At 35.6% G+C, this 14,915-nt stretch overlaps 1 protein-coding gene across 6 annotated transcripts in view; it reads right to left on the bottom strand.

Annotated features, from left to right (window-relative positions):
* OMA1 (OMA1 zinc metallopeptidase) overlaps nt 1–14,915 on the bottom strand; it is a 54,149-nt gene that overhangs the window by 19,148 nt on the left and 20,086 nt on the right. The gene's annotated exons all lie outside the window — the stretch shown is intronic.

The raw sequence follows: 14,915 nt of genomic DNA, 5'->3' as shown, positions 1-14,915 counted from the left end.
TGATCAATTTTTGTATGTTGAACCATTCTTGCTTTCCAGGGATAAATCCCACTCGGTTATGGTGTATAGTTTTTTTTTAACATGCTGCTGAATTCAATTTGCTAGTATTTTCTTGAGAATTTGTACATCAATGTTCATAAGGGATACTAGTCAGTAGCTTTCTTTTCTTGTAGTTTCTTTGTCTGGCTTTCGTATCAGAGTTATACTGGTTTCACAGAATGAGTTAGGAAGTGTTCCTTCCTCTTTATTGTTTCAGGAAAATTTGAGAAGGGCTGGTATTAATTTTTCTTTAAACACGTGGCAGAATGCCCTTGAGAAGAATGTGCATGCTTTTGTTTGGGGGCAGAGTGTTCTGTATGTCTGTTAGAGCTAGCTGGTATACTGTATTGTTTAACTCCTCTGTTTCCTTATTCATTTTCTGTTTGTTCTATCCATTATTATAAGTGGGGTATTGAAGTGTCTATTATAGTAGAATTTTCTATTTCTTCCTTCAATTCTGACAGCTTTTGCTTCATGTATTTTGATAGCCTGTCAAGAGATGCATAAATCTTTATCTCATTATACCTCCGTGCTATATGAAACTATTATTATTATATAAAGTCCTTCTTTGTCCCTTGTAATCTTTTTTGACCTAAAGCCTACTGTATCTGATATTACTATAGCCACCCCTACTCTCTTTTGGTTACTATTTTCATGGAATATCTTTCTCTGTCCTTTTACTTTCAACCTGTATGTGTCTTTGGATCTCAAATTAGTTTCTTACAGACAGCATATAATTGGGTCATGTGTTTTTATCCATTCTGGCAATCTCTGTCGTTTGATTGAAGGGTTTAATCCACTTAAAATCAGAGTGATTACTGATAGGAGGTATTTACTTTTCTCACTGTGCTCATTTGTTTTCTGTATGTCCTATAACTTGTCTCTCATTTCCTGCATTACTGTCTTCTTTTGTGTTTGATTTTTTGTAGTGAAATGTTTAAATGCCTTTCTCATTTCCTTTTACAGCATATTCTGTAACTATTTTCTTTGTAGTTACCATGAGGATTACATTTAACAACCTGAAGTTATAGCACTCCAATTTGAATTTATATCAGCTTATCTCCAATAACATACAACAACTTTGTTCCTTTCCAGTTGTTGTTAACAAAATTATATCTTTATACATTCCAAGACTACAAACATAAACTAATAATTCTTTTAAATGCACTAGTCTCCTAAATTACATACAAAACAAGACTTGGAGTTACAAAGCAAGGTTACGGTAATACCAGCTTTTATACTAATAGCTGTTTTTTTCCTTCAAATGTCTGTCTCTTAAATCACGCAGAAAACAAACAAAAAAGTACAGTTACAAAAATACTTTTATACCTGCCCATGTTTTTAACCTTGAAGATCTTTATTTCTCCATACAGCTTTGAGTAACTGTCTAGTACACATTCACCTCCCCTTGCAGGACTCCTCTGCGCATTTCTTGTAGGGCAGGTCTAGCGGTCATGAACTCCCCCAAACTTTTGTTTAACTGGCAGTTGTCTTCATTTCTCCCTCATTTTTGAAGAACAGTTTTGCAGGATATAGGATTCTTGGTTGACAGGGTGGTGTTGGTGTTGTTGTTGTTGCTGCTGCTTTCCTTTTAGCACTCTGAACATATCGAGCACTGTCCTCTGGTTTCCAAAGTTTCTGGTGAGAAGTCTGCTGAAAATCTTATTAAGTGTTCCTTGAATGTGATGAATCGCTTCTGTCTTGCTGTTTTCAAGATCTGCTCTTTGTCTGTGCCTTTTAAAAGTTTGATTATATGTATCTCAATGCAGCTCTCCCTGGTTCACCTTACTTAGAATTCAGTGAACTTCCTGGATGTTTATATTTATGTCTTTCTTCATATTGGGGAAGTTTTCAGCCATTATTTCTTCTAATATTCTCTGTCCCTTTTCCTCTCTCTTACCCTTCTGGGATTCTCACAATGTGTATGTTGTCTTCTTGATGGTTCCCACAGGTCACTTAGGCTCTGTTTACTTCTCTTCAATCTTTTTTCTTTCTGTTCCTCAGCCTTAATAATTTCCATAGTCCTATTTTTAAAGTTCACTGATTCTTTCTTCTGCCTGCTCAAATCTGCCTTTGACTCATCTAGTGAATTTGACATTTTCATTACTGTGTTTTTCAGCTCCAGAATTTCTTGCTGGCTTCTTTTTTAGGTTTTCCAACTCTATATGGGTATTTCCATTTCGCTCACAGTCACTTTCTCGACTTTTTCCACAGCTTCCTTTAGTTCTCTGAGTATCTTTAAGACAATAGTTTTAAACTCTCTGTCCAATATATCTGCCATTAGGTTTTCTTAAGGGACAGTTCACATGAATTTATTTTTTTCCTTTGAATGGGCCATACTTTCCTGTTTCTTTGTATGCCTTGTGCTTTTTATTTAACACTGGACATTTGAATCTAATGATGTGGTGACTCTGGAAATCAGATTTGACTCCTTCCTTAGGGCTCGCTTTTTATTATTATCATTATTATTATTATTATTAATATTAATAATAATATTATTATTATTGTAGGCTCTCTCTGTGCTGAGGATCCACCTGAAGTGTAAATTTAACATCTTCTCAAGTTTTTTCTGAGCATGTATGGTCACTTTCTAAATTTATCCATGTATGTATTTGTTTTTAAATGTCCTAGTCTTTAATATCTGGCCACCAAAAGAAAAAACAAAAAAATGAAGGAGGGACGGGACTGGACATTTAAATCCCCTGAAAGTCACTTCAGCCAGATGGGCAGGGACTTGCAAAATGTGGGGAGGTACAACAACAATGGCTGCCCACCTCGCTGCATCTGTGATCAAAAGCAGCATTCAGTGATCAGAGCAAAGATCCCTGGTATTTGGAGGACAGGGTTCTTTTTGCTCAGTTTCTCCCTAGGGAGGGAAAGAGTTAGACCACACATCCAATGTTCTAACTTCTCCAGGGCTGCCTGAGAATTGGCTTCTGTTTCATCTGTCTCAGAGCACTGACAAAACCCAGCATACGCTAGATGCCTGGGAACCAGTAAAATCCAAGACGACAGCATGACCCAGCACATAAGCAGTCACAACAGCCCCTCCTCCCAGCTCAACACAGAGTAAGTAGGCAAAAAAATTCCCAGATTCCAGCTTCTCCTCCCTGGGGAGGGAGGTGAACCATACATCTCATGTTTCAACATTTCTGGGAGCTGCCCGAGGGACTGGCTACTGTTATACTGTCCCAGATAGTCAACAGGCTCTGACATACTTCAGATGCCTGGGGACCTCCAAGACCAAAGACAGGGGTTTGGACTAGCCTGAATATTTGAGAGGTTCCCCAAAACCTCTGGCTGAGCTGATTGGTAAGGATCTTCTCCAGTATGAGGCCAGTCCATGAAGACTGGAAGAGGTGGTTGTTTTTCCTAATGTGAAGCTACTAATATAAAAAGTTAAAAAAAAAAAAAAAGGAAGAAACAAGGAAAAACATGGCAAATGAACAAGTTACATCTCCAGAAACCAATCCTAATGAAACAGATATACGATTTACCTGACAGAGAATTCAAACTAACCATCATAAAGTGGCTCACCCAGGTCAAGAAAACTGCACAAATTGCAACCAAGAGATAGAAAGTATTAAAGAGTACCAAACAGAAATCTTGGAGCTGAAGGATACAATAAACAAACTGAAAAATTCATTACAGGGGTTCAAAATCAGACTAGATTAAGAAAGGATCAGTGGACTCAAAGACAAGTCAATGGAAATTATCCAGTCAGAGGAGCAAAGAGAAAAAAAATTATGAAAGAATGCAGAAAGCTTAAGGAATTTATGGGATATAATTCTGCAACAGAACAATATATACATTATAGGAGTCCCAGAAGGAGGGGAGAGAGAGAAAAATGGGGCAGAAAGCTTATTCAAAGAAACAATAGCTGAAAACTTCCCATTTCTGGGGGAAAAACAGACATCCAGATTCAGGAAGCCCAACACATTCCAAAAAGAAGATGAACTCCAAGAAATCAACACCTAGACACATTATAATCAAACTGTCATAAGTCAAAGACAAAGAAATAATTTTGAAACCACCAAGAGAAAGTGAATCAATATATAAAAGGGCACCCTATATGTAAAAGGACTGTCAGTGGTTTTGTTCAGCAGACATCTTGCAAGCCAGAAGGGAGTGGGATGATATAGTTAAAGGGCTGAAAGAAAAAAAAAAAGGCCAACTAAGAATACTATAGCAAAACGATCCTTCAAAAATGAAGTACAAAGATTTTTCCAGACAATCAAAAACTGAAGTTCATCACCACTAAACTTGTCTTACAAGAAACACTAAAGAGTTCTTCAAGTTGAAGTGAAAGGACTATAAACAGGAAAATGAAAGCACTGAAAGTATGTAAGTCACTGGCAAAGGTAAATATATAGACAAATACAAAATACTATAATGTTGCAATAGTATCACTTTATATCTAGCATAAAATATCACTTCAAATCTAGTATAAAAATCAGTAGGATTAAACATAATGATAACTATAAGAATATGTTGATGGATATACAATTTAAGATATGTAAACTGTAACAATAATATAAAGTGTGTAGGGGGAGAAAAATTATAAGTGTTGAGTTTTTACATGCATTTGAAGTTGTTATCAACTAGAAGATGTCTTATGTAAGCCCTACAGTGACCACAAATACCTTAGAGAAGATATACAAAAGAAAAAGAGAGAGGAATCAAAGTACATCAATAAAAAGTATCAATGAAACAGGAAGACAGCAATAGAGGAAAAGGACAAAAGTACTTCAAGACAGAAAACAATTCACAAAATAGCAACAGTAAGTCTTTCTCTGTCAATAATTACTTTAAATGTAAATGCATTAAAGTCCTCACTCAAAACATAAAGAATGTCTGAAAGAATGTACAAACAAGATCCAAATATATGCTATCTATAAGAGAGTCACTTCAGATTTAAGGACCCAGATAGGCTGAAAGTGAAGCACTAGAAAAAAAAATTCCATGAAAATGGTAACCAAAAGAGAGGGAGGGTGGTTATATTTATTTCAGACAAGATAGGGTTTAAGACAAAAACTATCACAAGAGACAAAAAAGAGCATTATATAGTGATAAAAGGATCAATAAACCAGGAAGCTATAACAATTTAAAATATATACACATGCAACATAAGAGCACTTAAATATATAAAGCAAATACTGATAGAACTGAAGGTAGAAACAGTAATACAATAGTGTAGGAGACTGTAAGACTATACTTTCAATAATGGATAGAACATGCAGAGAGAAAATCAATATGGAAACAGTGAGTTGAACAACATGACAGACCAAAATGATCCAACAGACAGATGCAAAATATTCCACCCAACATCAGAATACACATTTGTCTCAAGAACACGTGGAACATTCTCCAGGACAGAACATGTTAAGTCACAAAACAAGTATCTTTTCCAGCCACAATGAAATAAAACTAGAAATCAATAAATGGAAGGAAACTAAATATTCACAAATGTGTGCAAATTAAATAACACATTCTTGAACAACCAATGGGTAAAAGAAGAAATCGAAAGGTAAATTAGAAAATATCTTGAGACTAACAAAAACAAAAATACTACATACCAAATCCTACAGGATCCCACAAAAGGACTATTAAAAGGGAAGTTTATAGTAATAAACATCTACATTAAAAAAGAGTATCTCAAATAAGTAACATAATTTTACACCTCAAGGAACTATAAACAGAACTAAGCCCAAAGTTAGCAGCAGTTAGAATATAATAAAGATTATAGTAGAAATAAACAATAGAGAAAAGAAAAGCAAGAGAAAAAAACCCAATGAATTCATCCAAGAGCTGATTTTTTTTAAGATAAGCAAACTGAAAAACCATTTGCTAGACTAAGAAAAAAAGAAAGTCAAATAAAATCAGAAACTAAAGAGAAGACATTAAAATTGAAGCCACAGAAATAAAAATGATCCTGAGATCATTGTGAATAGTTACATGCCAATAAATTGGATAAATCAGATATGGATAAATTCTAGAAATATACAGCCTACAGAGACCAAATCATGAAGAAATAGAATATCTGAACGGACCCAAAACTAGTAAGGAGATTGAATCAGTTAAAAAAAAACCAACATCTCCCAACAAAGAAAAGCTCAGGACCAGATGGTTCCATTGATGAATTCTACCAAACATTTAAAGAAGAATTAAAATGAGTCCTTCTCAAATTCATCCAAAAAACTGACGAGGGTATACTTCTAAACTAATTTTACAAAGTCAGCATTACCCTGATATCAAAGCCAGACAAAAAACACTTTAAGAAAACTACAGATCAATATTCATGATGGACACACATGCAAAACCCCTCAACAGAATACAAGCAAACCAAATTCAATAGCCCATTAAAAGAATAATATGCATCATGATCAAGTGGGATTTATCTCTGGGATGCAAGGGCTGTTCAACATACAAAAATCAGTTAATATGATATACTGCATTAACAGAATGAAAGATTAAAAATAACATGATCATCTCACTAGGAAAAAAACCAACAAACTAGGATTTAATTCAACACACTTTAATGAAGGAAAAAAACCCAACAAACTAGGAACAGAAAGAAATTATTTAATCATGATAAAAGCTATATATGAAAAAAAAAAACATTGAACATCATATTCAACAGTGAAAAATGAAAACTTTTCCACTAAGATCAGAACAAGACAAAGATGCCTACTCTGGACATACCTATTTAACACAGTACTGAAGTCCAAGCCAGAGCAATTATGGGGGGGAAAAAAGAAAAGAAAAAAGGACATACAAATCAGAAAGGAGGAAGAAAAATTACCTCTGCAGATGACAAGATCTTACATGTGGAAAACCCTAAAGGTGCTATAAAACTTTCAGAATGAAATGAATTCACTAATGTTGCAGGAGACAAGAATCACTTGTTTCTATATACTAACAACAAACTATCCAAACAGGAAATTTAAAAATAATCACGTTTATGATAGCATCAAAAACAATAAAATACTTAGGAGTAAACTTGATAAAGGAAGTCAAAGAATTATACAATAAAAAGTATAAAACACTGATCAAAGAAATTAAAGATACAAATAAATGGAAAGACATCCCATGTTCATGGATTGGAAGCTTAACATTACTAAAACCCCTATAGTACCCAAAGGAATCTACAGATTCAATATAATCCCTATCAAAATTCTAATGGCAATTTTTACAGAAATAGAAAAAACAATCTTAAAATTCATGCAGAACCACAATAGTCCCCAAATAGCCAAAACAAGCTTGAGAAAAAGAACAGAGGTAGAGGCAACACACTTCCTGATTTCAAAATACATTATAAAAACTACAGCAATCAGAATGGTATTGGCACAACTGAACAGAATAGAGAATATAAAATAAATTCAGGCAAATCTAGTCAGATGATCTTCAACCAGGGTACCAAAAATAAGAATATATAAATGGGTAAATGATAATTTCTTCAACAAATGGTATTGGGAAAACTAGATATTCACATACAAGAATGAAATTGGACCCTTACCTTACACCATAGACAAAAATCAACTCAAAATAAATTAAAACCTTAAACATAAGACTTGAAACCATGAAACTCCTAGAAGAAAATATAAAGGAAAAGTTTCAAGACACTGGTCTTAGCAATGATTTCCTGGATGTGACACCAAAATAACAGGCAACAAAAGCAAAAACAGAAGTGTGGAACTACCGCAAACTAAAAAGCTTCTGCACAATAAAGAAAATAATTAACAAATTAAAAGACAGTCTACAGAATGAGAGAAAATATTTAAAATCCACATATTTGATAAGGGATTAATACTTTTAAAAATTAGGAAATCCTACAGCAAAAAGTCAACAGCAAAAAACACACAAATAGCCTAATTTTAAAATAAAGATTTAGCCTATCACAAGCATAACTCACTAGCCTCATTAAAAATATGGGAAAGTAAGGAATCTGTGTTTATCAGGTGTCTAGAAGTACATAAAGAAAGGATGGGACACTTTCTAGACAACACTTCTTTTTTAAAATAGAACTAGTAATGGCCATAGCTGTCCAAGGGAAACATAAGAAAATATGTTTCAGTGAAATACACTGGTCCTGGAACACTCTGAGACATTATGCTGGGGTAATGGGAAGAGCACAGGTTTCAGAACCAGAAAGACTGGGTTCAAAATACCAGTCATTTATTTTATTTAATTAATGATCACTTATATGACACCATGTGCCAGGTATTAACTCACTCTATTAACTCAATTAATTACCGTAACAGCCTCATGAGGTAAGTTACTATTATTGCACTCATTTTACAGATCAGATAAAGAAATGAGGGCCCACCAAAGTCAAGTAATTTGCTAAGGTAATATAGCCAGTAAGTGACAGAGCTACAATTTGAACCCAAGGAGACTGATACCAGAGTTTGTAACCTTGGGCCAATTATTTAGTCTCCAGGAGTCTCAGATCTATCTGTAAAAAAACGAAAATAAAGGAGTGGATCATTGGGATTAAATGTGGTAACTCTCGCAAAGTAGCCAGCCTGGAATCTAGGACACAGTAGACACTATTTTTACTCTTCCTTTCCCCTGGTGAGCAAGCAGAGGCCTATGATTATTGCAGGATGTCAATTTGGTCATAAGTGATAATGTCATGAATTTACAATTAAAAAAGAAACCTGCTTAATTCAGCCTATAGTATTAATATGCATAAATGTGCATTAACAGATATATAATTGACAAAGAATTTACTACTATTCAATTAAAAACTCAGTGGGATATGATATTCACAAAAGTATAATAGTGTAAGAGCTGTTCTTATAATTTTAACATTTCCCAATGTCAAAACAATGCTAGAGATAGGTCTAGACCTAGTATACTCTACCTGTAGCCAAAATTTTCATTAGAAGTACAAAGATGAAAAGTTTCTCTGAATTTTGCTCTTTCTATTCACTTACACTCTCCAACCAAAGTCCTGCCAGCCATCACCCTCTCCAAGAGGCAAATTCTGACATTAGCAGTTCTGAATCTTTCCTCAGAATGCCATTAACACCCTACACTTGTCCCAGTCATTCTGACATTCTCTCTTGTATTCCATGTAGACATGTGGTAGATAAAAGAGCCATCTGAGATAATACTGCAAAGGACTGTGGCAGAAGGGTAACTGGACTCCCTGAGGTAGGTGAGTACACTAAGGCTATTTTAAAATGAGATCTAAAAGAACCAAAACAGATGCAAAAATGGTCATCTTAGGGGTAATATTACAGAAGGCCAAAGTTGTTCCTAGCAGGTTAAAGTATTATAGAAAGTCCCTCTTCAGATAAGAACATACCTTTATTGGGGGGGGGGAGCTTACAATCTGTGAGCCCTTGACAAGTTAGTTGCTTTCTCTACCTCTCAAGCTTTATCTGTACAATGAGGATAATAATCATACCTACACTTCACAGGGTTGCTATGAAGGTTAAAAGAGCATATTTAAAACACTCAGAACACACGCAGCCCATAAAGAAATGTTAACTATTGTTGTTATCATTTTTGTCCAAATCATCCTCACTGTTATCAGCACTACTGTTACCACCGTCGCCATCATCTACCAGGAAACTGGTTTACTGCCGTCTCTCACTTTCACAGGTTCATTTTCCCAACACTGCTGACGGCATCGGTTGTTAAAGCTCTTTACTTTATAACCCACTTCTTGTCTAAACATTTATCCAGTCAATAATTTTTCCTCTATCCTCAAGTTTTATCATAAGACTTAGCACTAGTACTGAAATCACAGTAACTAAAAAGTTACATGAATAAATGAATACATAAAGCTCATCTCATTTCTCTAGGTGAACAATTAGGTTCAAAAATGAGATGTAAAGCATAATACATGCATTGTGTAAGTTTACTTCCTAACACACCTAGTAAATCAGATGTTCTCATTTATTACTTTTTCTTTCTTAAATGAATCACTAAACAAAGAACCTCAGATATTAACCCAAACAGGACACAAAGTCAGTTTGCTATAATGAAGGCTCGGATGAGTCCTGAATTCTAGCCCTGGTTCTTGCTACTAACTAGGTATATGTTATTGGAGAAACCATTGTATCTATCTGGATCCGAATTTCCTGATCTGTAAGAGGAAAAGGTAGATTAGATTATCTCCAATTTTCCTTCCTGCACCAAAAGTTTGTGATTCTATAACCTACTATTTTATAGAAAGTTTAGAATTTTCAATTTTCTCTTATTTCTGCAGTTTTGAAAGTAGATTTCGCTTATTACCTCTTTCCCTCACTAGATGGTGCTATCTGCACATTCATTCAGGCTACCGGAAGAAACCACCCAGCAGTGTCTCTCAAGGGGGGCACTGACAAGCTTCTGGGCCTGGACAGCTCCTCCCTCTGGAGGGCTCTCTAGGTCACTACGGGATATTTAACATCCCTGCCACCACCAGTAATGCCCACCTCTCCAGTCACTGTGACAATCAAAAACTGTCATATACAGCGCCCTACTAAGAGGCTGTCCCTCAGCGTAGAACCACTTAAAGAAAATCAGCTTTTTCATATTATAAAAAACAGATGCTCAAAAATAATGCATGATTTAGCTGTCTGTGAAGTCAAATAAACAAAAGTCATTCCTGTAAATGACTGTAAAGTGCCAAATTCTCCTTATAGTAACAAATGAATACACACACAACAAAATCAAACATTTCACAGGACATCTTTTTGTCAGCTGACAACTGGACAGCTAGTTGTTATTCAGCGCTTAAGTCACACCTCAGTCCTACCAGCTTTTATATCTGTCATTCTGATTATTTACATAATGATAAATACAAACGAAAAATTAAAACAACTATAAGAATGTAAATATACAAAATAAGCGCACTCACAGCCCACCGCAGAGCAGACGTAGAGTGCTCCAGAGAAGGCAAACTCTATTTTGAGTAACTTGGTTTTAATAAATCTTCCATATTCTGTTTAGCCCTTGGCCTTAAAAGCTCATAAATCCAATGGGACAGCATGCGAGCAACAGATCTGTCTCTCAGGAACAGCCCCCATTAACCAAGCTCACAAGACTGACATAAAATCGGAACGCCAACGTACTAGTTTACAGCAGCAAGTGTAACTACCCAAACTACAAGGGTACAGGGCACTTGTGTCCTCAAGTCAGTATGTTCTCTCCCTCAGGGGCATGGTACAGAGGACGCCAAGCTTAATCAAAAGGCTGCCTAATAAGGACAAAATTAGGAGTAAGAGAGTTCTGTTATGTGATCTGAATACTAAATGGTAAGAAGTTAAGGGAGTCTGATGCATCAGTGTCCGAAAAGAGGACGCAAGCCACAAATAAGAATCAAGTGGATATCCAAATTAACCTCTGAAACAGGTACCATCATTATTCCCATTTTTCAGAGTAGAAAACAGACCTGAAGAGGTTAACTGATTGGCCTACAGTCATGCTGAGGAGACCAGAGCTCAAACCACAAAAAATCCTTAAATCCTTAAAATTGCTAATGAGAAGTCTCTACCTACCTTCCAGTTTTATCACTTGACATCAGTGCTCTTGAAATCTATCTGCATTTCAGCCATACAGAATTTTCAACTCCTGGACTAGGCCATCATTTCTCTTGCCTTTGAACATCGCTGCCGCCATGCCAAAAACACCGCCGTCAGCATCTTCACCAGGCTAATTACCACTTGTGTAAGTACTGTGATCCCTACTTTCCAGTAAATGGTAGGCACACACTAAATACATGTTGAACTAATAAATGAAAATCAACACAACAGATCAGAGAAAAGCTATGTACATCAATTTAAAGAGAGCAACACTTGGGCCTCAAAGATTGGTCTCCTAACTGCTTGTATTAACCAATATGAAAAATAATTTGTCAATCAGAAGTAGGGGGCTAGTCAGTCCAGAAATGGAAGAATTTGGTGGCAGATGCTGGCCCATGTCCATCTAAGTCTTACCTTGATAAAGTGAGCATCATAGCTCACTGGACCTAACTCTTATTTGCAGCAGGGTAGAGGATAAAATCAGGCAAGGATGATTGAGTCAATGAAAACTATAGTGAGGTTGGTGCATAAGTCCATGTAAAAGATGCTGATAATAAAAATGAAAACATGAGATACACTTTATGGACAGAACTACCAGGACTTGGTGAAAGATTATGTGTAAATGATAAAGAAGAGGGAAGTATTAAGGAAGACTCCAGATTTTCTCCAAAAGCAACTGAACAGAAGGTGGTATAATTTTGGAAAAAGGGGGACTAGAAGAGAAATAGGTGTAAGGAGAAATCAAAGATTTAACATTGAATATATTAGGTTTGAGATACTTGTGAAACAGAAAGAGTAACAGGCCAACATTTGAATACAAATGATTAGAAGATTCATGCTCTTAGGACTTTAACTGTGTGACTCTATGATATAGGCCCCATTACTGTTTCTTTCACACTGATGAGGAAACCTGAAGTACAGAAAGGACAAACTTGCCCAAGGTCACAGAGCTAGTACTCTCTCGGGCAGAGCAGATTCTCAGCCTTAGGCAGTCTGGTTTTAGAGCTATCTTGTTATCAGTACACTGTAGTGCTTCTTTGGCAGCTGATTAACAACACCCCAACACACACACACACACACACACACACACACACACACTATGGGGACTCCAGAAAGGTTCAGTACTTGGTTTCACAGACCTTGTGAAAAGTTTCTTAGTGCCTTCTTATAAAATAGAGACAGAAAATCATGAAGCACAAATTTGGAAATGTGCACTCCCGTCCATGAGAGTGACTAGGACAGGGCCTGTCCTCCCAACATGAACAACCACAAAACTGAGCAGAAATATGAGGCGCATGTCTTCAGGTACTAGACAGCAGGCAGGATAAGCCTGTGATCCCAGAGAGAAGAGAAACATGTGAGTGATCCCCAGAGTTGCCCCTGCCTTCTGCCCGGGGGCAGTCTCCTGACCACAACACAGGGAGGTGGAACCCAAGCAGAGCATAGTGAGCTTGGCTGAGCCAACTTGTTAGAAGACAGAAGTTTAAGGCTGTGAGAGTGGCTGGAATTGGTGGGGCAAGGTATCAGAAAGCAGCTTGCCCCAGAAATGGGTGCAGAGTTTACTCAGCGATTCTGCAAATTGCATTTTGTCAAAATTTAAAATGCTTACTCTGCAAAAATATCCCTGTTAAGAAAAAGAAAAGATGAGCCACAGATGAAGAAAAACTATTTTCAAATTACATACCTAACAAATGACTATATACAGAATATGTAAAGAACACTCTGAAGTCAATAGTAAGAAAACAATCAGACTAAATCTTTCATAATAAGAAATCAATAATGTCTAAACATAATGAATCAATAAAATACAAAATAAATGCATTATGTAGAAATACAGAGGTAAATATGAGCTAAAAGACATTAACGTGATTTTCACCTCTGGGGTATAAGGCTGAGGGCAGTGAGGACTGTTATTTTCTATTATGAGTTTATAACACTAAATGACTTTCTATGTTATAATTAAATGTGGAGCTACACTCACAAAGAGACACATTTTTTTAAAGGGGAGTACAGTTAATAGTATCAAATGCTACCAAGGGAAAGAACAAGATAAAGGTGGCAAAGTAAGCATGGGATATGACAACATATAGGCAGACAAGCTGACCTTGAGAAATATAATTGTGGTAGAGGGGTCGCAAACTGGACTCCCTGTTGGATCCCATTGGCCTTTTATTTATCTTTGGGTAAATACCACATTGTCATTGCAGCTATGTAATAAGTCTTGATATGTGATAGTCTCTGTCTTTCAATGTTGTTCTGCAAGATTGACTTGACTATTCTTGGTCCTTTGCTTTTTCATATCTGTTTCAGAATCAGCTTGTAAAATTACCCATCTATACAAACATGCTTGGGATTTGATTGGAATTGTGTACACTGAATATAGATCAATCTGGTGTCAGCTGACTAATGTCAATAGCACAGAGTCTTACAATCCATGGACGGTATGTTTGTCCATTTATTTAGATGTTCTTTAATTTCTTTCAGTGATGTTTCAAAATTTTTTTGTGTATAGAACTTACACATTTTTTTTAGATTTATTGCTAAGTGTTTGACTTTTTTTGGTGCTATTATAAAAGGTGTCATTGAAAAAATAAATTTGCTTATGTATAGAAATAGTTTGTTTCTATAACTGACTTTATGCCCAGCAACCTTACTAAATTCACTTAACTCTAATAGTGCGTAGATTCTTTTAGGTTTAACATATGCACAGTTGTCTGTGAATAATGACAGATTTGTTGCTTCCTTTCCAATCTATATACTATTTTTTTTTTCTGGAATGGCCGGAAACAGACTGACACATAGCCTCCCACATTTATGATGAAGAGACACTGAAGTGTAGTGGAGAAAAGACAACTTTTCAATAAACAGTGCTGAGTCTATTACATATCCACATGGGAAAAAAATTTTCTTGCCCACTTTCTTACATTTTAGTATGAAATTTTCTTTACATGTTCTTATTTTAACAAAATAAAACTTCTTGGAAATAAAACAGGAATATTTATTGAAATAAGTAAAGATTTCTTAACCAGAACACGGAATGCACTTACCTAAAGGGAAAATTTCATAGACTGTATAGTACATTAAAATTAGTTAATTCTTGATAGAGCCCATCTATGGCCCATTATCTGGGAACCTCTTAATCTATACAGTCTGATAATTCACTTAATCCTGCTTATGTAATATTCAAATAGCACTGCTTTTGTGAATAAGTAATATCTTGATTTATGAAATTAAATACATAAATAACTCCATAATCCATAACTCATAATGAGAAATTCACATAACAGTAATTTTCAATAGTTAGGACTTTTAATAACTACTGAAAACTCAACAAAGAATCAAATACAATTTGAATTT

This window comes from Vicugna pacos, chromosome 13 (assembly GCF_048564905.1).
Source record: "Vicugna pacos chromosome 13, VicPac4, whole genome shotgun sequence".
Taxonomy (NCBI): Eukaryota; Metazoa; Chordata; class Mammalia; order Artiodactyla; family Camelidae; genus Vicugna; species Vicugna pacos.
The sequence above is the reverse complement of the archived record's forward strand: the minus strand, read 5'-3'. Positions and strand labels throughout refer to the sequence as shown.